Below are 24,415 nucleotides of genomic sequence, written 5' to 3'. Positions count from 1 at the left end.
ATTTCCTAATCTAATTCCCTCAGCATCACCCGACTTAATTAGACTACATTCCATTATCCTTGTTTTGCTTTTGTTGATGTTCATCTTATATCCTCCTTTCAAGACACTGTCCATTCCATTCAACTGCTCTTCCAAGTCCTTTGCTGTCTCTGACAGAATTACAATGTCATCGGCGAACCTCAAAGTTTTTATTTCTTCTCCATGAATTTTAATACCTACTCCGAATTTTTCTTTTGTTTCCTTTACTGCTTGCTCAATATACAGATTGAACAACATCGGGGAGAGGCTACAACCCTGTCTTACTCCCTTCCCAACCACTGCTTCCCTTTCATGTCCTTCGACTCTTATAACTGCCATCTGGTTTCTGTACAAATTGTAAATAGCCTTTCGCTCCCTGTATTTTACCCCTACCACCTTTAGAATTTGAAAGAGAGTATTCCAGTCAACATTGTCAAAAGCTTTCTCTAAGTCTACAAATGCTAGAAACGTAGGTTTGCCTTTCCTTAATCTTTCTTCTAAGATAAGTCGTAAGGTCAGTATTGCCTCACGTGTTCCAGTGTTTCTACGGAATCCAAACTGATCTTCCCCGAGGTTGGCTTCTACTAGTTTTTCCATTCGTCTGTAAAGAATTCGTGTTAGTATTTTGCAGCTGTGACTTATTAAGCTGATAGTTCGGTAATTTTCACATCTGTCAACACCTGCTTTCTTTGGGATTGGAATTATTATATTCTTCTTGAAGTCTGAGGGCATTTCGCCTGTTTCATACATCTTGCTAACCAGATGGTAGAGTTTTGTCAGGACTGGCTCTCCCAGGGCCGTCAGTAGTTCCAATGGAATACTGTCTACTCCGGGGGCCTTGTTTCGACTCAGGTCTTTCAGTGCTCTGTCAAACTCTTCACGCAGTATCATATCTCCCATTTCATCTTCATCTACATCCTCTTCCATTTCCGTAATATTGTCCTCAAGTACATCGCCCTTGTATAGACCCTCTATATACTCCTTCCACCTTTCTGCTTTCCCTTCTTTGCTTAGAACTGGGTTTCCATCTGAGCTCTTGATATTCATACAAGTCGTTCTCTTATCTCCAAAGGTCTCTTTAATTTTCCTATAGGCGGTATCTATCTTACCCCTAGTGAGGTAAGCCTCTACATCCTTACATTTGTCCTCTAGCCATCCCTGCTTAGCCATTTTGCACTTCCTGTCGATCTCATTTTTGAGACGTTTGTATTCCTTTTTGCCTGTTTCACTTACTGCATTTTTATATTTTCTCCTTTCATCAAGTAAATTCAATATTTCTTCTGTTACCCAAGGATTTCTACTAGCCCTCGTCTTTTTACCTACTTGATCCTCTGCTGCCTTCACTACTTCATCCCTCAAAGCTACCCATTCTTCTTCTACTGTATTTATTTCCCCCATCCCTGTCAATTGCTCCCTTATGCTCTCCCTGAATCTCTGTACAACCTCTGGTTCTTTTAGTTTATCCAGGTCCCATCTCCTTAAATTCCCACCTTTTTGCAGTTTCTTCAGTTTTAATCTACAGGTCATAACCAATAGATTGTGGTCAGAGTCCACATCTGCCCCTGGAAATGTCTTACAATTTAAAACCTGGTTCCTAAATCTCTGTCTTACCATTATATAATCTATCTGATACCTTTTAGTATCTCCAGGGTTCTTCCATGTATACAACCTTCTTTCATGATTCTTAAACCAAGTGTTAGTTATGATTATGTTGTGCTCTGTGCAAAATTCGACGAGGCGGCTTCCTCTGTCATTTCTGTCCCCCAATCCATATTCACCTACTATGTTTCCTTCTCTCCCTTTTCCTACACTCGAATTCCAGTCACCCATGACTATTAAGTTTTCGTCTCCCTTCACAATCTGAATAATTTCTTTTATTTCATCATACATTTCTTCAATTTCTTCGTCATCTGCAGAGCTAGTTGGCATATAAACTTGTACTACTGTAGTAGGCGTGGGCTTCGTATCTATCTTGGCCACAATAATGCGTTCACTATGCTGTTTGTAGTAGCTTACCCGCATTCCTATTTTCCTATTCATTATTAAACCTACTCCTGCATTACCCCTATTTGATTTTGTGTTTATAACCCTGTAGTCACCTGACCAGAAGTCTTGTTCCTCCTGCCACCGAACTTCACTAATTCCCACTATATCTAACTTCAACCTATCCATTTCCCTTTTTAAATTTTCTAACCTACCTGCCCGATTAAGGGATCTGACATTCCACGCTCCGATCCGTAGAACGCCAGTTTTCTTTTTCCTGATAACGACATCCTCTTGAGTAGTCCCCGCCCGGAGATCCGAATGGGGGACTATTTTACCTCCGGAATATTTTACCCAAGAGGACGCCATCATCATGTAATCATACAGTAAAGCTGCATGCCCTCGGGAAAAATTACGGCTGTAGTTTCCCCTTGCTTTCAGCCGTTCGCAGTACCAGCACAGCAAGGCCGTTTTGGTTATTGTTACAAGGCCAGATCAGTCAATCATCCAGGAAAGGCATATGGAGATGATAGAATAGACGTCAGCAATGTGAAGTGATGGGTATGGCATTTTCAAGGTGGTGAAATGCATTTGGATGATAAGCCATGGCCCGATTGACCCTGCTTAGCTGTCATCCCTCACAGCATCTTGATCAACTCATCCGTGCTGATCGGCAGATAACAACCAGAGAATTGTGTGCAAAACTGAATGTCGGCTGTAATGCCATGGAAACAATGTTGGAACATCTTGGTTATTGCACAGTCTGTGAGAGATGAGTCCCACAGATGCTTACAGAAGAACAAAAAACTCATTGAATGGAAATTTGTCGGGACCTGTTGGACCAATAAGAAGATGAAGGTGACAATTTTCTGAAAAGGATCATCATCAAAGATGAGACATGGTATCACCACTATGAGCCAGAATCCAAATGACAGTCGATGGAATGGTGACATGCGAATTATCGGTCAAAGGAGAAATTCAAGACATGACTATCTACAGGTGAAGTGATGTGCACAATCTTCAGGGATAGCCAGGGTGTTGTTCTTTTGGATGTCCTGGAGCCTGGAGGAACTGTTAATTCAGCATGCTACAAGATGACACTGACTAAGGTGAAAGCCTGAATTTCCAGGCTAAGGCCAGAGAAGAGGATCAACTTTCACCTGCAACAAGATAATGCCAGGTCCCACACCAGTTTTGTGACCATGCAAAATTCAGTTGGACTGTCTTATTACATCCACCGTACAGACCTGATTTTGCATCTTCATACTTCCATCTCTTTGGGCCTTTGAAAGATGGACTACATGCTGAACATTTTCAAGACTCAGGTGCTGTTGTCAAAGATGTAAGGAAGTGGTTAGCCTCAGCTGGTTCCAATTTTTACAAGCACGGCATGCAGGCTCTGGTTCCCCACTGGCAAAAGACTCATGTCCGGAAATGCATGGTGGTTTCCATGCTAGAGACATTTATTTACTCTTACTTAATTACAAAGACTATGGTCTAATATATGCTGTACATTCAGCTTGGTTTCCTCCTAGAGGGTGGTACTGTTCCTCATACGTCATGCCCTAATGCCCTCTCCTGCCATATTAATTGGTAATGTTGTGTCCGATTACTTCTCTTGCTGACTTACCTTGTGGTGGTTGTGATACAGTGTTGTACACAATGGTTCCATATTCGAATCAAGGGCTTGCTGACATGGTGTTTGCTTCTGGAAAGACAAATGGCAATGGGCAGCAGACAGTGAAGTTGTATCAGGAGACCTATCCCCACCAACAACAACCATAGCATTCAACATTTGCAACAGTGTTTCACCATTTGCCAGAGACAGGGTCATTTCAGAAAGCAGGAAATCATGAAGGACGTACCTGAAATGTTTGGACATCAGAGTTGGAGGAAAATATGATTGACACTGTGGAAGGTGACTGCTGCATCAGTACCATGCAGTTGACCCAGCATTACAGGGCAAGCCAGACAATTGTGTGGGACATTCTCCATGACAATTGTTCCTACCCTTATCACTTACAGAGTGTGCAGGGCTTACTAGAGACAAATTTTTTCAGATCGGGAGCAGTTTTGTCACTGGTTTCTTCGCCAGGCAACCATGGTTCCAGGATTTGTGTCATCAATCCTATTCACAAATGAGGCCACCTTTACATGGAGTAGTATCTTCAACTTTTATAACAGTCATCTGTGGGATAGTATGCAAAACCCCCATGCTGTGGTGAAGCAAATTATCAGCATCAGTGCAATTAAAATGTGTGGACTGTGATAAATGGCGACCGTATTTTGGAACCAGTCTTCCTTGCACGTGCCTAACAGGCCAGAACTATCAGCATTTCTCGCGGGTGACTTTGTGTCCACTGCTGGAAGAAGTGCCATTGATTATTCAAAGAATTATGTGGCTGCTAAATGATGGTGCTCGGACAAGAGGATCCAGTGGTATGGCCTGCTCGTTCACTGGAGCTTAATCTGTGCAATTTCTAGTTATGGGGTAATCTCAAAAGTATCATGTATGGAGAGCCCATTCCAGATGTGGAGACACTCGAGCAGCATATTCATGCTATCTTTGACACTGTTAAGGTGCAGTTGGGCCAATGTTAATGTGTGAGACAGAACATGCTACGGTGCATGCATGCATGCATACATACTTTGAGACACAATGAAACCACTTTCAGCACATACTGTAACTGTGACAACATAGTACAGAGTATATTAGACCAAAGTCTCTGTAACAATGTATGATTGATTAAATGATCCCTAGCATGGAAACCATGCATTCCGTACGTAAGTTCATTAAACCATATTTGTTCCATATACTCTCATCGATCAATCCCTAGAGTTTGCACACGGTGGAAAAAATGTGTGTGTGTGTGTGTGTGTGTGTGTGTGTGTGTGTGAAATTTTTCCAGGAGGGTCAAGTTTCCCAGATTGCCAGTTTTTTGATACAACTGATTCAGTGAGTTTGAAAAGGTGTTGTGTCCCAAGAACTGAATTTGAAAACATGAATATAGATGCCACCTGTTTAATTCAATGATCTGAAATTGCGTCCTCATATGATTAAATTTAGTGAGTTATGAAATAAAGCTAGAAAATATTCCCAAAAATAATTTATTCACATTATCATCATGTTTGGACGAAACTGAAAATAAAAAATCTGAAATAGGGAAAAATCTCAGAATGACTGAGGAAATCCTATTGTATGTCAACAGAAATGTCTAATTAATGATCCTCAAAGTGAAGAAACAGGAAATAAACATTAAAAAAGGCTTTTTCATATCTGATGCCATATAAAAAGAGTCTTTTTCACATGTGTTCACATTAATGTATTTTTGCATTACTTTCAAGATTTACATTTTTTAATGTCAACTTGTAGAGTGAGCAAGCATTAAAGGAAACCAAAGAAAAATTTGAAGAAGGAGATTAATAACAGGGAGAAGAAATAAAAACTTTGAGGTTTGCCGATGACATTATAATTCTGTCAGAGACAGCAAAGGAATTGGAAGACCAGCTAAACAGAATGGACAGTGTCTTGGATATAAGATGAACACCAGCAAAAGCAAAATATGGAGAATGGAATGTAGTCAAATTAACTTAGGTGAAGCAGAGGGAATTAGATTACGAAACGAGACACGTAAAGTAGTAGATGAGTTTTGCTATTTGGGCGGTAAAATAACAGGTGATGGCCAAAGCAGAGAAGATATAAAAGGTAGACTGGCAATGACAAGAAAAGTATTTCCGAAGAAGAGAAATTTGCTAACATTGAATACAGATTTAAGTGTTAGGAAGTCTTTTCTGCAAGTATTTGTGCAGAGTGTAGCCATGTATGGAAGTGAAAACTGACAATGCACAGTTTAGACAAGAAGAGAATAGAAGCTTTTGAAATGTGGTGACACAGAGAAGAATGCTGAAGATAAGATGGGTAGATCACATAACTAATGAGGAGGTACTGAAAAGAATTGGGGAGAAAAGAAACTTGTGGCACAACCTGACCAGGAGAGGGCATCAGTTGATAGGAAACATTCTGAGACATCAAAGGATCACCAACTTAGTGTTGGAGAGAAGTCTGGAGGGTAAAAATCATAGAGGGAGACCAAGAGATGAATACAAAGGAAGAGCGATAGGATTTTATGTCCTGTCAACACTGAGGTCATTAGAGACTGAGCACAAGCTCAGGCTGTGTCAAAGATGGGGAAGGAAATAGGCTGTGCTCTTTCAAAGGAACCATCCTGGCATCTACCTGGAATACATCTGGGTGGCCAGACAGGGCTTGAACCGTTGTCCTCCTGGATGTGAGTCCAGTGTGCTAACCACTGCACCACCTTGCTTAGTAAGAGATGAATGCAGTAGGCAGATTCAAAAGGAATGTAAGTTGCAGTAGTTATTCAGAGATGACGAGGCTTTCACAGGATAGAGGAGCATGGGGAGCTGCATCAAACCAGTCTTTGAACTGAAGACCACAACAACAGTGTCAACTGGCATAACTGAAGTTGAATAAAATGTTATAGATGGTGTCAGAGTTTTTTTTATTACATATTTTTATTAGAAAACTGTAAAATCTGTGACAGCATTTTAGTGCTGTATTTTCATGACTAATACTGTCCTTAATGCAAAAGTTGGTTTGAAGATCACAGTGCTTTACTAGACACGATCCTACTGGCAGTGGTACACCCATGCCTTCATCTAACTTTTGAACTAACTTATTCTTTACAAATATCATGTATAGTTTGGCCTAATCTTTACTGTGGGTTTTAAGCAATAGTGAAACTTAGCATATTTCTTATATACAAATAACTGCCAGAGGTGAAATAAACAATAAGTGCCAGAAAAAAACCCTAGAAAAAATCACAGATGGAACCTCCAAGCTTTAGATTTGTTGTCTAACACCCACGAAGACACACACACACTGCATTAAATGAGATGTAAAATGCAATGAAGCAGCTCCCTAGGGCTCCAGTGATGCATCCAGAAGAAAACTTTTGCCAAGGGGAAGAACAGAAATCCTACAAGCAGTTATATTTCCCTAGTCACACCAGAGAAAAGAAAATTCATTTAATTGTTTGTAAACTTATGTGAACTGAATATTAGGATTCACTGTTCTAACAACAGATACAACATCAAAGTTCTATGAGATTTTATAACAGAGATGGGTGGACTTCAAGGCCACCACCTTTAGTTTTTCACTCAAAATATTCCACCAAATTAATAATACCAATGCAGTACCACACCAAAGGTCAGACTTGTCTGTCCTTCTATTTGAATCATAATACTTTTTGAAATGTCTTAAGTACCTAGCCACATTATTATCACTTCCAGCTTTCACGCAGTACGTCAGGAACTTCTTCAAGTGCATATGCTGCATATGGATCCCCATCTTTAAAATTTTTTTGTGGGGATCTGCTGATTGTCCGTGCCCTTTGCTTACATCAACCATTGACTGGTTCTGCTGCTTTTATTTTTTATTTAAAACAAAAAGAAGAAACGTACCAATGATCACTGTACATTAGGATAATATTACTGGTACCTCAGTCACATGCACTGTTTTGCACATATTCAATCAATTAAATTGTTTGTTTTCCTTAGAGCAAGACTTAACATCCATACTTCAACAACTGCTGTTGTGCCAGTGAGTGACAGCTAGTCCATCTTGTCCCATGTGCTACAAAATGGAAAAAAGTTTAACTATTTATCATGCATGCAGTGCTGTTTATGCTCGGGACAAATCCCTGATGAAAGCCACACTACTTCATTTGTATATGATCCAGTGAAGTGAAACGGTGCTTAAGATGCAGAAATGCATTCAAGTGTAGTGCCACTGAAATTAAGTGTGAACATCCCTGCACTGTTCAGTTGTGATGCACAAGTGGTGACCAGCCATCCTCTTTCTACATGTGCTGAGCATAAACTTGGACTGGAGACAAGGATGGGAAATGGAATTTGCAGTGTCCTTTTCAAAGGAACTGTATAGGCCTTTACCTCAATCAGTTTACGGAAATCATAGAAAACCTAAATTTAGATGGATAGGCAGGTATTTGAATCCTATTTCAACCAAATGGAAGTCCAATGTTTTAACCACAATGTCATCTTACTTCATGCAGTTTCACTGACACGTGCCCCAAATGCTGCTGTGCCATTGCATTCTTCCCTATTCCAAAATGGAACATATCAGCAACTTTCTCAATTAACTTCCTCTGTAAAATTCCATGTGTGCTCCATGTGCCACAGGTGAGTTCATTCTCATACTCGAAGTAGGCAATTGTCATAATGTTCTGGTACATCAGTGTAGGGTGTGCGCTAAATAGCTAGGCCTGTACATGCGCAGACAGTGCAGTAAGCAAGTGGATAATGGTAGTGGTGGGGGTTCCATTGTGAAAGCCACAGCATGATAGGGGAGGTGCAGTCTGACAACTAAAGCCTATGAATATCTCACATAACTTGTAAGCTACAGATAACACATCTGCAAATGATACTATTGACAGGTTATGTCAGTACAATCAATAATTCGACAAACATAGATGTTCAAAGCCAGTAGTTTCTCAATGGAGTACTGAAAAAGAAATAGTTGCAGAAACAAGGATCAACCAAAGAAAAACAAGTCTGACATCACACTCCCAGAAGAAAATTCTGTAAAACAAAAAAGGATAGTTAAAATGTAGTGCAGCAACCTCACTTACAGCAGTACTGAAAATGTAAAATTAAGAATATGTGCCATGTGAAAATTGTGTGTCAGTCCCCTGACAATCCATTTGTCAATATTACCTAAATGTAAAATTTTCTTCTCCTTTTCCACATCTTCCTGAACTACTCAAGCCTTGAGAGATACTTGTAATGTTTTTCCACTCCTTCTTTAATCTCTTCACTGTGTAATAGGAATAGCTAGTGGTTCTTTCAGGCCTCTCAAGCATAGTTTTAATGAAATTTTTGTTTCCTTGTTTGGCTCATCTGATAAAAATTTATTGGTACTGCATTCAGTCATGTCACATGCCTGATTATGAAAAACTTTCCTTTCATCTATGATGTGTAAAGATAGCAACAAGAATGCTTGAAGTGCACTGGCTGTTAGGTGACAGTCAACTGAGAAGGCCACCCCTCTGGAACAACAGGATGGAACTGCCCAGCACTCAGGACGAGAATGTGTTTCTACATAGGGACCAATTTATTTTGTGCTACCTCTACAACATTTTGACAAAAACTAAATATAAGAACCATCAATAAGCCCTAAAATGCAAACATTTCTGGAATAGATTTGTCCGTTGTCAGTTTTACACAACATGTGATCAACCTGAGGTACAACATAATTTCATTCCGAAAGTTAAATACTGTTCAGAGTGTTCAGTGCCTTACATAGAGGTAATCAAGTTATGTGTTATAGGCCACACAATATATCTTGTACAGTCAAATATTAAATCAAAATGGGATTAAACAGGCTACAGCATTTATGTGTCTTAAATCTTACTGTCAGTGAACTACAATTGTTTAGATAGTGAAATCACATATGAAACTCCCATTGCATTGTGATATTAAAGGCTCAGTACAGAGTCACATACACATTCCATGTCCAGGGAACTAGCTAGCACATTTTTTCCTAGGTGATCTGTCACAGGCATACTTACAGATTCAATTAGATGAGGAGACAAGGCAGTTTATGGCAACCATTTCTTCCTTTGGATGGTACACGCGCCAGCATTGTTCCTTTGGAGTTGCTACCCATCCATCAACTTTTGACATATTCCTGTAAGAAGTGACAGAACACATTTCATACTACAAGCACTACTCACTACTTGCATGTGTCATCAAGATGTGAAAAGCAATCAGTAGTACACATATCAAAGAAGGAGGAGACTTATGTAATGCATTAGGTATCCCATTTGCCATGACTGTTTCTTCCGCTATGGTCAACTATTCAGTTGAAGAGTGGCTGCGCATTCTGCATTACATCTACTATTGACTTTTCTAGAAATGTGAGTAACATTGTTATTTGGTTTTTGCAAGCAAAGGAATATATTTCAACAGAAATTCACCATAGGACAACTTTTTTTTTTTTTTTTCAGGAATAGAAACAGCTGCTCATAGGACTTTAGAAGGATCATAGAAAGAGGATGGCTGATTACTGCCTATCATGAGAGGTAGTCATATCATCTATCAACTGTTTTGTTGCTGTGGAAGAGATTTACAAATAGAGAGATTTACATAGGATAGGTCCATAATTTAGTCACAGCTTCTTGAGTAAGTGTACGATGAGAAAGGGGTGCAGGAAATTTAGATCCGTCCTTATTGATTTGCGTGATGAATGTGGCTAAGGATGGAAGGCAATGGGGATTAAAGACATCACACAGCGAATTGATCAAGATTTTCTAGACGGGAATTTCTGAACTAAAAAATTATTTCCTAATATTTCTTTGTCGCCCTGCAGCACTGTTACAAAGACTCTTGGAAACTGAAAAACTTTGTGTATGATTGATACTCCAGTCTGCCATATCTCAGCCATACTTTTTTTCAGTAATGTAATTAGCTGCTCGTAGAGCTCTAGAAAGATCAGAGAAAGAGCATGTCTGATTACTGCTAATGATATGTGGTAATCATATCATCTATCAACCGTTTTCTTATTAGGCAAGAGATTTACAAATTTTATTATTCTCTTTTATAAAAGTGTATCTCCTGGTTCAGGTTTTTACTATGTTTTTGACACTGATGTAAGCCAATTGTCTCATGGTTATGCTTTCACTTATTCTGTAAGTGTCATGACATTCTATTGAAGAAATATGCTATCATTTCTTGATTATGTTTAACTTTTGGAAGCTAGTGTGTTAATCAGAACAGGTGGGGCTAAGGTGGATAAAACTTTGAAATATTAACTCTAAAATAAAGGTCAGTAATCACCATTAAAGTTACAGGTTTTCGAGAATGATACTGTGGTTGGTACTTTTTTTAACATGAAGTACTGTTTGTCATCATAGGCTGGCTGGTGGTTGTTGACACAGATACATGCTAGTCCTGAGTCTTCTGACTTCTGTTGATTAAAGACAGGGTGCACTGAAGTAAACGAGGAGTGCTACAGTTGGTATAACACTACTCAGTGGAATATTAGGAAGAACTTTGCTTTCCTATTAGTAATTGTGTCATTTGCAGATGATGACTATAACAACTATTGTAAGACAACATCTCAATCATTTTTGCAGTTTTTTCCCAGCCCTCAGTAATATAAATTGCTGATTGCTTACATTTGTATGCATTATCTGAGGTGTTACAAATATCAGAGATGAGTCTGTAAATACATTTTTCAAAAATTAGCAATTTTAAAGTCATATTATTCCTTATTATTATTTTGTGTTGTTTTGTGTTTCAATGGTAAGGTAATAACTGGTCAGACATAATTGGTGTGTCTTAAAAAAATAACTATACAGTGAAACTTCCTGGCAGATTAAAACTGTGTACCGAACTGAGACTTGAACTCAGGACCTTTGCCTATCGCGGGCAAGTGCTCCACCATCTGAGTTACCCACACACTACTCACACGCTCTCCTCACAACTTTACTTCTGCCAGTACTTCATCTCCTACCTTCCAAGAGCACTTGCCGTGAAAGGCAAAGGTCCTGAGTTCGAGTCTCAGTCTGGCACACAGTTTTAATCTGCCAGGAAGTTTCATATCAGTGCACACTCTGCTGCAGAGTGAAAATCTCATTCTGGAAACATCTCCCAGGCTGTGGCTAAGACATGTCTCCACAGTATCCTTTCTTCCAGGCATGATAGTTCTACAAGGTTCGCAGGCGAGCTTCTGTGAAGTATGGAAGGTATTGGTAGAAGTAAAGCAGTGAGGACAGGGTGTGAGTAGTGCTTAGGTAGCTCAGATGGTAAAGCATTTGCTCACAAAAGGCAAAGGTCCTGAGTTCGAGTCTCAGTCTGGCACACAGTCTGCCAGGAAGTTTTATATCAGCACACACTCTGCTGCAGAGTGAAAATCTCATTCTGGTAATTATATAGTGTTGCATTTAGTGAAACAGAAATACAGGTACCATTAAATTATAGTGCAGTCCGTTAGCTTATATTGTCGACAATAAGCACTGTGTTCAAAATGTCACATTTTTCTACATAATCAAGCTGCTAAAGCCATATCAGATTAACTGAAGGAGTAAGATCTGTCACTTACACTCATAAGCACTTGAATACTGATACATAGGGTATGTTTGAAAGGCAGCATTCCCATAACCACTGCGAGTGGAACAGTTCAGCATGATTCATGACTGGAATGTCATCAGACCCTGAACTGGCATGATGTAAAACACACACAATATCAGTGTCTTTAATTATGGGAATATTGTGGATGAATATGATACATGGGTAATCATCTCTGTAATTTGGCATGAACTGAGCTTTTCATGAGCCACTGTGTCAATTATGTACAAGAAGTATCTTTATTATTGCAAACCACTGACTACTGCTGTGGGCAACAACATTTTGATGATGGGAATTGCAATTGGGCATTGACTATCCCAGAATGTAACAGGGGACAGACAGTCCAGAGTAAAGCAAATCTCTCACCAACTAAGCACTGTTAAATATAGCAAGAGCTTCAACTTTCTACACTATATTTGCAATCTGCAGATGTGGGATGGTGGAAAACTAAAAGCCACATGGATGGTTTTTGAGACTGTGTTAAGTGATGATGACATATGTGAGATCAATGGGCAGGAAGTAAACAATGAAGTTTTGATCTTAGCACTCATTTTTCCTGCTGAAAGTTCTCCACAAAGCTCATTATCTTGTATTATAAAAGGCAATTTTATTCCCATTTTCCCAATACCTTTTCTCTGACTTTACCTACATCTGTAGCTAGTGGTGAAAGAAGATTTTCAAAACTCAAAACATACCTTAGGTCAAGCCGTTCTCAAGAATGATTGTGTAAACTGTCAACTTTAGCCATTGAAAACTATACCTTGAAGTCAATCAATTCAGATTCTATTTTGAAAGATTTTTGCTATGTTGCAGGTTAGGAAATATATCCCAGAGAAAAGCTGTCAGCACATATACTAAACAACTACAAGAATTACACATAATTTTATTAATAGAATCACACACATACCGGTATTTGTGTTTTCCTTTTCAGTTGTATACTGTACATAAAATAATGGCAATGTTTATCAATTTTGCGTTATTTTCATGGAAATTTTATAAAATTTAATTAGGTACTTAGCGTTGAGTTCTCTTCAAATGTAACATATACCTTTGCAGTTAAACATCTTCTTATATTTAACATGTGAACATAAAATTACGTGATTTTTTAAAAATTTCTTTTCCACGCTTTCCAGTGGATAGCAGAATAATTTAACGAAATTAAAAAGTTCCATTATTGAAGTAACAAGGCATAAATTTTAAATTTTCGTTTTTTTCATTCATTTTAACAGACAGAACAATGTTGTTGGTCTAGTTCTTTCTGTTTTCATTAAAAGATATCAGGAATTACCTCAAATTGCAATTACTGTTTTCTTTTAATAATTAGCACTGGAATAAGATTTTGAAATTTATTTCTGGGCTATTTTTGTGGTGGGGATGTTTGCATATTGTGAAATGAGGTGCCTGATATGCCTGCTATAGCCTCTCATCAACAAATGATAAAGAAACATACTTTCTGCTCATGCGCATCCCCTTTGTTCACTTGCAGCATCTCGCAAGTGATCAATTCCTTCAGCAAGCCAGTACACTATCCCATCTCTCCCACGATGAGTTCAAATTGTTTGAGTAGCACTCCATGGGCATTAAGAGCTTTTGTGATCACCCACAGCATCTAACCTCAACCTTACTGGCTCTATCTGGGACTTCACCGGGTGACATGTGCGCACTTTGGAGCTAGATCTGTGTAATTTTTTTTAATTTGGCGATTGAGCAGTCTAATGTGTTTGTCTATGACCCTTGCCAATTTCCAGGAAGAACTGCTTTTGCTTCATTATTAGTAACGTCGCCAGATATTTTCCTTATACCCTCCTAAAGGTGCCTGCACACGTTCAGGATTTATTGATAATACTAGTTTGTCAAATCTTCAATATACTGTAGCGACCTCACTCCATCAATAACATTGGCTGAAATCGTCAGTTGACAACGTGGTCTTAGAAACGCTAAAATGTCGGAATACCCAAAAGAAAGCGTGTGTTGCAATTATATTGGCTATAGTTGGTAAGCAACAGAAGACAGCGAAAAAGTGGAAATGGGTCCGAGAATGATTGAAAACAAGGAGCGGTTGACCACACGTTAATTTACTGATAATCAGAATCATGCACCCGAAAGATTTCATACTTTTTCCGATGAGTGCTGTACAGTACCGGTACAACAAGTTATTAATGTTGAAACGAGATAAAACAGGGAAGCTGTCACGCTGATGAGGAAGGCAATCGCAGTCAACGAGAGATGAAGAGTAACTTTGACATTTCTGGCGACATGCAGGTCATTCGAATACTCGAAGTCTATTTCTGTAATATCAGCAAACACAATTATTAAAATTCTATTGAAATATGTGAAGCAATTATGTCCGCCTAGCAAGGATACGTCCAGCCAACTGACATAAGACTTTTTTTTACGTTTTGTAATAATTGGTGAAATTTACAAGTATTTCGCAAACCTCTTACAAGTCAATACATATATACGATGTGTTTTTCTAAGCGGAAGCGTTTTTCCAAACTGTTATGTAATGCACCAACCTGTACTATCCTAAAGTACGCAGTGTCATAGAGAATCCTCCGTTGACCACCTTAAGTGGTATATGCAATGAATACCCTCGCATAAGTCTATTAAAAGTGCGATATGTTAAAAGACCACTTGAAAAATTGAATCTGACATATGACATGAACAAAGGCGAATTGAAAACAAACAGTACACACTAAAGTCGTGTGGCTGATGGTGGAAGCTGACATCATCTGAATGGGGAATATTGTGAAACTGTCAATACTTGACCGCACACGTTCAGTATGTACTGCCAATACTGAGAATATTTTGAAAGCCATCAACACTACTCGTACACATTTTTAGTATTGACAAAACATTTGTGAGGGATCCTTAAGACAAATGTTTTCTGTCAAAAGTGAAAATACCAACTAAGTTCTCGTTCCACTAAGAATAGAAGTTCTTAGACTCGGTTATGACTGTCACGTAGGAATAAAGTCTGCACTTGGTCAATTACTTTGCCATGTAGGCTCTCCTAGCATGTGTAATGTCTCTTGCAGCGGTCTCTACGCGATATTTTCAGAAATTTTATAAATTATGTAACTCAGTACATATCTCGAAATATCTCTTCTTATCTTACCGATTATCAATGCAAAATAGTTTCAAGCCCAATTATTCTTTGGAGCGTCCATTTACTCCATGGAATAGCTTCTCTGCTATCTATGTTTTCTCTTATGAAAAGAATGAGGGACATCTTGCCGATTAGTGGTGAAAGAAGGAGGATGTATATGTATGTATTGTTGAGCTAGTCGCCATCTTGATGAGATTCTGTATGAGAAGGAATTTAATACATGAACTAAAGTAAGTGTGTTCGCGTATTATTTAACTGATTATTATTGATAGTGTCTGCTTACTACGCTGTGTTGCACGGGATCAGTGGGGAACGTCTGATTTACACTGGACGAACCTGCCGTTTTGTATGCTCAAGATATCCAGTTACTTCAAATAAATAGGCTAACACGGTCTTACCAGCAGATCTCCGGTCTTCCCCATGTGATCACCGAAAGTTAATAATTATTACAAATGTTTCCAGGAGATCGACTGACAATTTTCGTCGCACTGAGACTTCGAAATTGCTTCACTGCCTTATGGAATTTAAGTTAAGCTCAATTTAATCAGGACAGAACAGTATTGAACTGTGTGAATGTGATAAGCCTGCTTTGTGAATGAAAATTCCCTTAACATACGCATGTTTTTACTATCCTGATCAGTGAAGCTAAATCGGGCCGGTGTGAGAGAGGTTTTTAAATTTTAGATTCCACACAAAAAAAAAAAATATTAAACATGGTTTGCTATCCAGTGCGTTGCTGGACCTCTCATTACACATCCTCATATACTGTCTGACAGCTAGCGAATGCGATTTTCGGGAGCGGAGAAATATTCAGGCATGCGCATAGAAAACGTTATCCAGTCCATCTTAAACGGGATATGACTTTGTTCGCGCAAATTCTGAGAACTATATTCAATGAGAATTTTTGCATTATGGACATGTACTTGGAGGAGATACAGAGAGACAGGAATTGTTGATGGCATGCCTCACTCAGGCCGCCCAAGGGCTACTACTGCAGTGGATGACCGCTACCTATCACATCACCGAAGGTAGTTCAGACGCTAATTACACTTCAATGGCGATTGCTTGCATAGAATGGTCATATGTCTCTGGATACGCATGCCCTTTTTTGGTCATTCTATGCAATTATGATCGTTATTGTAATGTAGAATCCGAACCCAAGTACCATTTACGAGAGCAGTCGTCAACGAGAAGTAACGCTTCACACTGCAAATACCACCTCAGGGACAATCAAATAAAAACGAGGCAGGTAGAAAAAAAGCAAGTAAATTTTGTTATTTCAAAAGTAATCGCCATAACCGTTAATACATTTATTCCATTGTGAGACAAGACAGTCCACGCCGTCATGGAAAATGTTTGCGGTTGCCTACGGAATTATGATTGCACCTAGGCGCGCATCTCTTCATCCGATGCAAATCGACGGCCAAGAATGTTTTTGTTCAGAGCTCCAAAATTATGGAAATCGAATGGGAAGAAATCGAGACTTTATGAAGGATGTGTAAGGGTTTCCCATCGAAACTTCTGCTGCGCAGTCAAAACAGGCTGCCAACAAAATGCCCAACAACATGAAGCCAAGGTTGTTTCGAATACGCTGCATAAATTTCTCTGGGAAGCCCTTACTCATCCTCCATACAGTGACAATCTCTCTCCGTGCGATTTCCATATTTTTGGCTTCCTGAAAAAAGGCATTCGTGGTTGTCGATTTTCTTCTGACACAGAGGTGCCTGCTTGGGTACAATCATGTTTCACCAGGCAAACGTGCGCATTTTTCCACGAATACAGTGACCATCTTGTCTCGCAGTGGGATAATGTGTTAAGAGTTATGACGGCTACTATTGAAACAATAAACAATTTACTTATTTTTTTCCATCTGCCTCGTTTCCATTTGACTGCCTCTTATACAATGACGGAAAGAAATAATTAATTAATAATTTTTGGAATACATTTTTCTACGTACCATATTTAAGTGATTGACGTTTCAAACTCACAGATTAATGTAAGCAAGAGATAAGGCATTGCAAATGTGAAATACTTCTACAATGACGGAAAGAAATAATTAATTAATAATTTTTGGAATACATTTTTCTACGTACCATATTTAAGTGATTGACGTTTCAAACTCACAGATTAATGTAAGCAAGAGATAAGGCATTGCAAATGTGAAATACTGGTACATTAATAACCGGTGAAACCTCTAGAATGTTGAATGCAAGTATTCAAACGTGCATGTATAGTGTCGTACAGGCGCAGGATGTCAGTTTGTGGGATTGAGTTCCATGTCTGTTGCGTTTGGTCGCTCAATACAGGGATGGTTAATGCTGGTTGTGGATGGCGCTGCAGTTGTCATTCGATGATGCCCCATATATGCTCGACTGGAGACAGAGCCACTGATCGAGCAGGACAAGGCAACATGTCGACACTCCGTAGTACATGTTGGGTTACAACAGAGGTATGTGAGCAAGCGTTATCCTGTTGGAAAACACTCGCTGGAATGCTGCTCACGAATGGCAGCACAACAGGTCCAGTCACCAGACTGACGTACAAATTTGCCGCCAGGGTGCGTGGGATAACCACGAGAGTGCTCCTGCTGTCATACATAATCGCACCACAGACCGTAACTCCAAGTGTAGATCCAGTGTGTTAGGACACATACAGGTTGGTTGTGGGCGCTCACCTGGCCTCCTTCTATCCAACACACGGCCATCACTGGCACTGGGGCAGAACTGGCTTTCAATCAGAAAACACAACAGACCTCCACCCACGCTCCGATGAACTCTCGCTTGATACCACTGAAGTCGCAAACGGCGGTGGTTTGGGATTACTGGAATGCACGCTACGGGGCGTTTGGCTCGGAGTTGTCCTTGAAGTAACCGATTTGTAACTGTTCGTTGTGTCACTGCAGCTTCAACTGCTGCTCAAATTGCTGCTGCAGACGCAAATCGATGTGCCATAGCCATACGCTGAACACGACGGTCTTCTCTCTCGGTAGTACCACGCAGCTGTCCTGGAGTTGGGGGGGGGGGGGGGGGGGTTCAAATGGTTCAAATGGCTCTGAGCACTATGGGACTTCACATCTGTGGTCATCAGTCCCCTAGAACTTAGAACTACTTAAACCTAACTAACCTAAGGACATCACACACATCCATGCCCGAGGCAGGATTCGAACCTGCGACCGTAGCGGTCATGCGGTTCCAGACTGAAGCGCCTAGAACCGCACGGCCACACCGGGCGGCAGTTGGGTGGGGGGGGGGGGGGGAGGGGTGTTGGGTTGTTTACGGGGGGAGACCAAACAGCGAGGTCATAGGTCTCATAGGATTAGGGAAGGAGGGGTAAGGAAAACGGCCGTGCCCTTTCAAAGGAACTATCCCGGCATTTGCCTGGAGCGATTTTTAGGGAAATCATGGTCGTCCGGATCCCGGTCTTCTTGCGACCATACCCTCCTATGACCATCGCTATCAGCAATCTTGTATAGTGGGTACATTTGCGCCTTGTCTTTCAGCAATATCGCGGAAGGAACATCCAGTTCTCGTGATCCTATTATACGACCCCGTTCAAATTCAGTGAGCTGTTGATAACAGTGTCTTCTTCTTAAAGTATTTCTTCACTAACATCAACGTACTACGTCCAATCTCAAATGTAACAAATTCTCACGGTCGTTACAGCACGTATTTAAAGCAAACTACTAGCGCCACTCTTGTGGGACTGGCGCGAAATTTGAATAGATATCGTCTTTGAGATGTAGAAACACTGTAAGTAGGCTGTTTAGGTTTTTATGTTGGTAACGCCACGTAGCGCTCTGTATGAAAATCACTGGCTGTGCTGTGTGCAGTATGTGGCTGGTTGGCATTGTTGGAATATTCGCTATTAGAGTGTTGGGCAATTGGATGTGAACAGCGCGTAGCGTTGCGCAGTTGGAGGTGAGCCGCCAGCAGTGGTGGATGTGGGGAGAGAGATGGCAGAATTTTGAGAGCGGACGATCTGGACGTGTGTCCATCAGAAAGAGTAAATTTGTAATACTGGATATATGAACTGATATATATGATGACTTTTGAACATTATTAAGGTAAATACATTGTTTGTTCTCTATCAAAATCTCTCATTTGCTAACTATGCCTATCAGTAGTTAGTGCCTTCAGTAGTTGGAATCCTTTATTTAGCTGGCAGTATTGGCGCTCACTGTATTGCAGTAGTTCGAGTAACGAAGATTTTTTTGAGGTAAGTGATTCATGAAAGGTATAGGTTATTATTAGTCAGGGCCATTCTTTTGTAGGGATTATAGAAAGTCAGATTGCGTTGCGCTAAAAATATTGTGTGTCAGTTTAGTGTTGATCAGAATAAATAAACAGAGAAATGTCTGAGTACGTTCAGTTTTGCTCATCTGTTTGAAAATCAAATAACGTAAGCGGTTAACCAGTACAGTAATTGAAACTTCCTGGCAGATTAAAACTGTGTGCCCGACCGAGACTCGAACTCGGTCCTTGGATTTCTTTCCGTTCGCGTATACAGAATTTTCTAATGAATTAACATATCCTGCAAATAATTCCGAGCATGTTCTGTAAGTCACAAATTTCAAATGATAAATGATAGTAGAATGTGGGAATGATACCGCTGACCAGTAGTTCACCAGCCAGTGACTTAACCGCTACACTACCTTATGAATGACCGGGAAAGAGTCGAGAGCCTGGCCCTAAGAAGGACGCGTGCTGACCTACAAGATGGGAGGCCACATTCCATGCACCAGGACCGGCCCTGTCGAGGAGGGACTCGTTCGCTGCCTCTCGCGGAAACAGCATATTCGTGACGTAAGGCTCTGGGGGACATCGCCGCCTGCAGACCACGGTATCGCCACCGAGAGCCACGTATAATCTTCTCTGCTGAAAAGCGAGCACCGCTTGTGATGGAAAAGTGTTCTTTACCGAAAGAACGCTACGACTGCCACACAAGACAATTGAAAATCAGTTTCCAGACTGGCACAGCAGAATACAGTGCGGTGATTTACGTTGATTCTGTTCGTAAGCGTTCCTTCCGTTTGTTATATGTGTTACAAATTCTCTATTCGACATAATGTCAACGCATTTGGTGGAAATTAAACCGTAACGAGCGGTTCTACGCACTGCGTCGCCATTGATCCTAAAGGCGCCCTGTGGAAGGCCGGTATAACTTTCTGAAACAGCCTGTAGATGCTTCTTGTCACGTAGCTGCCTGGAGAGAGTGGGTATTGGCCTACTCGCTCTTCAGTTTGAGTACATATCTTAGCATCGTCTGGAACAACTAACAGTCATTCCACAAGCTCATCCAGCACTTGCCTCCCGACTTCGCTACCCAAGACCTTCGCGATATCGCGAGGTCACGACACCCAAGGACAGAACACGATGCACCGCGAGCCATTTCTGCAGATAGTCACTCAGAGACGTGACAGGCACTTCGCAACAAGACACTCTAATCACCAATAAGAGAACACGAAACATCCAGAGAAATCCCTCCCCAAGGAAGTGTTATAGCCCCCCCCCCTCCCCCCCTTTGTTCCTGACCTATATTACATTCTGAGTAGCCGTCTTAGATTTTTTTTTCAGATGATGCTGTCATTTATCGTCTTGTAAAGTCATCCAATGACCAAAACGAATTTCAAAATGATTTAGATAAGATATTTGCATGGTGCGAAAAGTGGCAATTGACCTTAAATAAAGAAAAGTGTGGAGTTGTTCACATGAGTACTAAAAGAAATCCGCTAAATTTCGATTACGCCATAAGGCACACAAACCTGAAGGCTGAACATTCAATTAAATACTTAGGAATTACGATTACAAATAACCTAAATTGGAACGATCACATAGATAATGTCGTGGGTGGAGCAAACCAAAGACTGCGATTCATTGGCAGAACAGTTAAAAGGTGCAACAGGTCTACTAAAGAGACTGCTTACAACGCGCTCGTCCCCCCTATTCTGGAGTATTGCTGTGCGGTGTGGGATCCGCATCAGGTGGGACTGACGGATGACATCGAAAAAGTTCAAAGAAGGGCAGCTCGTTTAGTGTTATCGCGAAATAGGGGAGATAGTGCCACAGACATGATACGTGACTTGGAGTAGCAATCATTAAAACAAAGGCGTTTTTCGTTGCGACGGGATCTTCTCATGAAATTTCAATAATCAGTTTTCTCCTCCGATTGCGAAAACATTCTGTTGGCACCCACCTACATAGGGAGAAATGATCATCACCATAAAATAAGAGAAATCAGGACTCGCACAGAAAAATTTAAGTGATCGTTACCTTGCGCGCCGTTCGAGTGTGGAACGGTAGAGAGACACTTGAATGTGGTTCTTTGAACCCTGTGCCAGACACTTTATTGTGAATCGCAGAGTAATCACGTAGATGTAGATGAATCCCTCATCTATCTGCTGATGCGAAGGAAGAGTCAAAATGCTTACGTATAGGAGCAGTCACCGCACTTCGCCTCAATAATCTGGTAGTACGGGTGCTGTCACCCAGAACAGGACCGCACATTTAGCCTTCGTAACAAACATCAAATGGAGCCGGCAAAAGGGGACACAGATGTATAAAACATGAGATTCACAGACGCTGAAAATCAGGAATGGGTACAGAAGAAATGGAAAGCTTCATCACATTACCTTCCATTAGGAAAGTGAAATGCGCTCCACGACTGTGATAACAACTTTCAAAATGGTAAAGAGCAGCAATCAATCGTTGTTTCCGTTCTAGCTTCTTTAGATGAATTACATGAACTGTGACAAGAGTCTGAACAACAGGTGTAGACGTACTAGGGCATATATAACAATTCCAAAATACTGCGATTCATTGGCAGAACACTTAAAAGGTGCAACAGGTCTACTAAAGAGACTACTTAAAGCGTGCTTGGCGAGTTACTGACCGAAATCTGGATCTGCTCTAATAAAGCTAGAACAGAAACGACGACTGATTGCTTCTCTTTACCATTTTGAAAATGGAAAGCTGTTGAAGCATGTATGACTATGGGAAAGAAAGACGTCTTCTACAGGAAAATTGAAGAGACTTTTGGAGAAAATACAAACACCTGTATGAATATTAAGAACTCAGATGGCAAGCCAATACTAAGCAAAGAAGGGAAAGCTGAAAGGAATGCTTGGAAGAGGTGTACAAAGGAAACGAAGCCAATATTCTAGAAAGGGAAGAGGAAGTAGATGTACATAAGAAGGGAAATATGACACTGCGAGAAGAATTTTACGGAACACTTAAAAGTCCAAACATGGCTCCTAGAGTAGAAGACATTCCATCACAGTTTTGAAGATCCTTAGGAGAGCCAGTCATTACAGAACTATTCCACCTGATACGCAAGTCACTTAGGATAAGTGAAATGCCCCCAGATTTCACAAATAATGTATTAATTCCATTTCCAAATAAGGCAGGCGATGATAGGTGTGCGTATTACCGCACCCTCAATTTCATACGGGGAGCGAAAGGCTATCTACAACTCGTACAGGAACCAGACTGTAGTTAGAAGAATCGGAGAACATGGCAAGGAAGAAGTAGTTATGACTGGGATGAGAGAGAGTTGTAGCCTATCCCCTATATTATTCAATATGTACATTTAGCAAGCTATGAAGGAAACCAGGAGAAATTTGGAAAGGGAATTATAGTTCGCGGAAAATGCATACTAACTTTGAGGTTTTTGTAATTCTGGATTAGGAAAACATTGAGAGTGTAGCTGCTCCACGTGATTGGCATCCTCTCTATGAAGTAGTTCAAGTGCTGTAATGAGAATATGTCTCGTTCCCGAGGAAGACCTGAACGTCTTTTCAAGGCATCCAAGACATGCCCTGTAGGATTTAGACCCTGAGATCTTGCTGGCCAGCCTATACATTGGATATCTTCTCCTGTGATAAATTATCCACTAGCGCTGTTCAGTGCGGATTGGCATGAAGAAGTAGTCTGGAACAAGCGCTCGACTGAAAAGTTGCAGATGTCGTTTCAGCTCTCATCTCTGTAGCTGTAAGTGTTAACAGTATTCCTCGGACTATTAATGAAGATCTGAAACTCCATACACGCATCTAACACGATTCTCAGAAGGTTCGAGCACAGAGTGTATTGTTGCTAGATTTCCTCCCCATCATCCCCGATCACAACTCCTGTTTTGCCATGTACTGCTGCCAGATACCTGACAAAGGCTAACTGCCCAATGTATAAAATCTTGGGAAATTAAAATTTTGGCAGGAAATTAAAAAAATCACAATTGTACTACAGGTTTTCCCCCATTCCTAGGACATCATTGTGGAAGTAGGGCGTCGTCCTAAGTATATATTGGTGGGAAATTCAAACATCTAAAATGGCGCATTGTTATGTTGGTATTCAAGATGGCTGACCTCTCGGAGATGGTTCTGAAGCCGAAAAAATCTGCTTGGGTACTATGCTTGTAAAACTCACCACAAAAATATTTATGTGTGGGAGGCTTAATGACCATGATGGAAGCTATGGTCACTGCCTGCATTGTTGCCAGATTTCCTGGTTTTTCCCCCGAGACGAAGGATGTTTTTTCCCCTGCGGGTCCATGCGTGCCTGTTAGAAGAACGATACTGGTGTAAGACTGAAGATGTTTTTCATCCTACTAGTAGTACCCAATCTAATGACCTACTTTCAGCTACATGAAAAGCAATTGTCTCTGTTTGTACTGCCTCGAACCATACTCGCATTCGAAACCCGGTGTAAGCAGTGTAATTTGTGGGTACACATTGAATGTGCTGGAGTAAGCCACAGAACAAAAAACTTTATTTGTTCTGTCTTCAAATAGATACGATTTTTACAAAAACAGCACTAATTTTGTTGCTTTATGGTTTTACAATGGCAGGATCGTGGCCTATTGAAGCTACGGGTCACCTACGTCAACATCAATGCTCCGCAAGCCCGCTAACTGAGTCCATTCCCTGTTCCATTCGCAAATGGCACGTGGGAAGAATGACTGTCGGTAAACTGTATTAGCTGCAGTTTCTCGAATGTTCTTGTTGTGGTCATTTTTCGAGACGTATGTAGGGGGAAGTAAGCCTGGTATGGGTTCCAGAGTGATGAACAATAGCCAAAAACTGGCCGAACAAGTGTTTTTTAAGTCGCTTTTTTCCTGAATGTGTTACATTTCCTTAAGATTCTT

The 24,415-nt window shown here is 40.5% G+C and overlaps 1 protein-coding gene across 1 annotated transcript in view; it reads right to left on the bottom strand.

Moving 5' to 3' along the window:
* The window catches only part of LOC126470557 (RNA-binding protein 12-like), a 107,563-nt gene that overhangs the window by 37,750 nt on the left and 45,398 nt on the right, over positions 1-24,415 (bottom strand). Inside the window, exon 2 of the mRNA XM_050098495.1 lies at positions 9,612-9,730. The gene's annotated coding sequence lies outside the window, so the exon portion shown is untranslated. The remainder of the gene's footprint in view (positions 1-9,611; positions 9,731-24,415) is intronic.

The sequence above is a fragment of the Schistocerca serialis genome, chromosome 3 (genome assembly GCF_023864345.2).
Source record: "Schistocerca serialis cubense isolate TAMUIC-IGC-003099 chromosome 3, iqSchSeri2.2, whole genome shotgun sequence".
NCBI lineage: Eukaryota > Metazoa > Arthropoda > Insecta > Orthoptera > Acrididae > Schistocerca > Schistocerca serialis.
The sequence above is the reverse complement of the archived record's forward strand: the minus strand, read 5'-3'. Positions and strand labels throughout refer to the sequence as shown.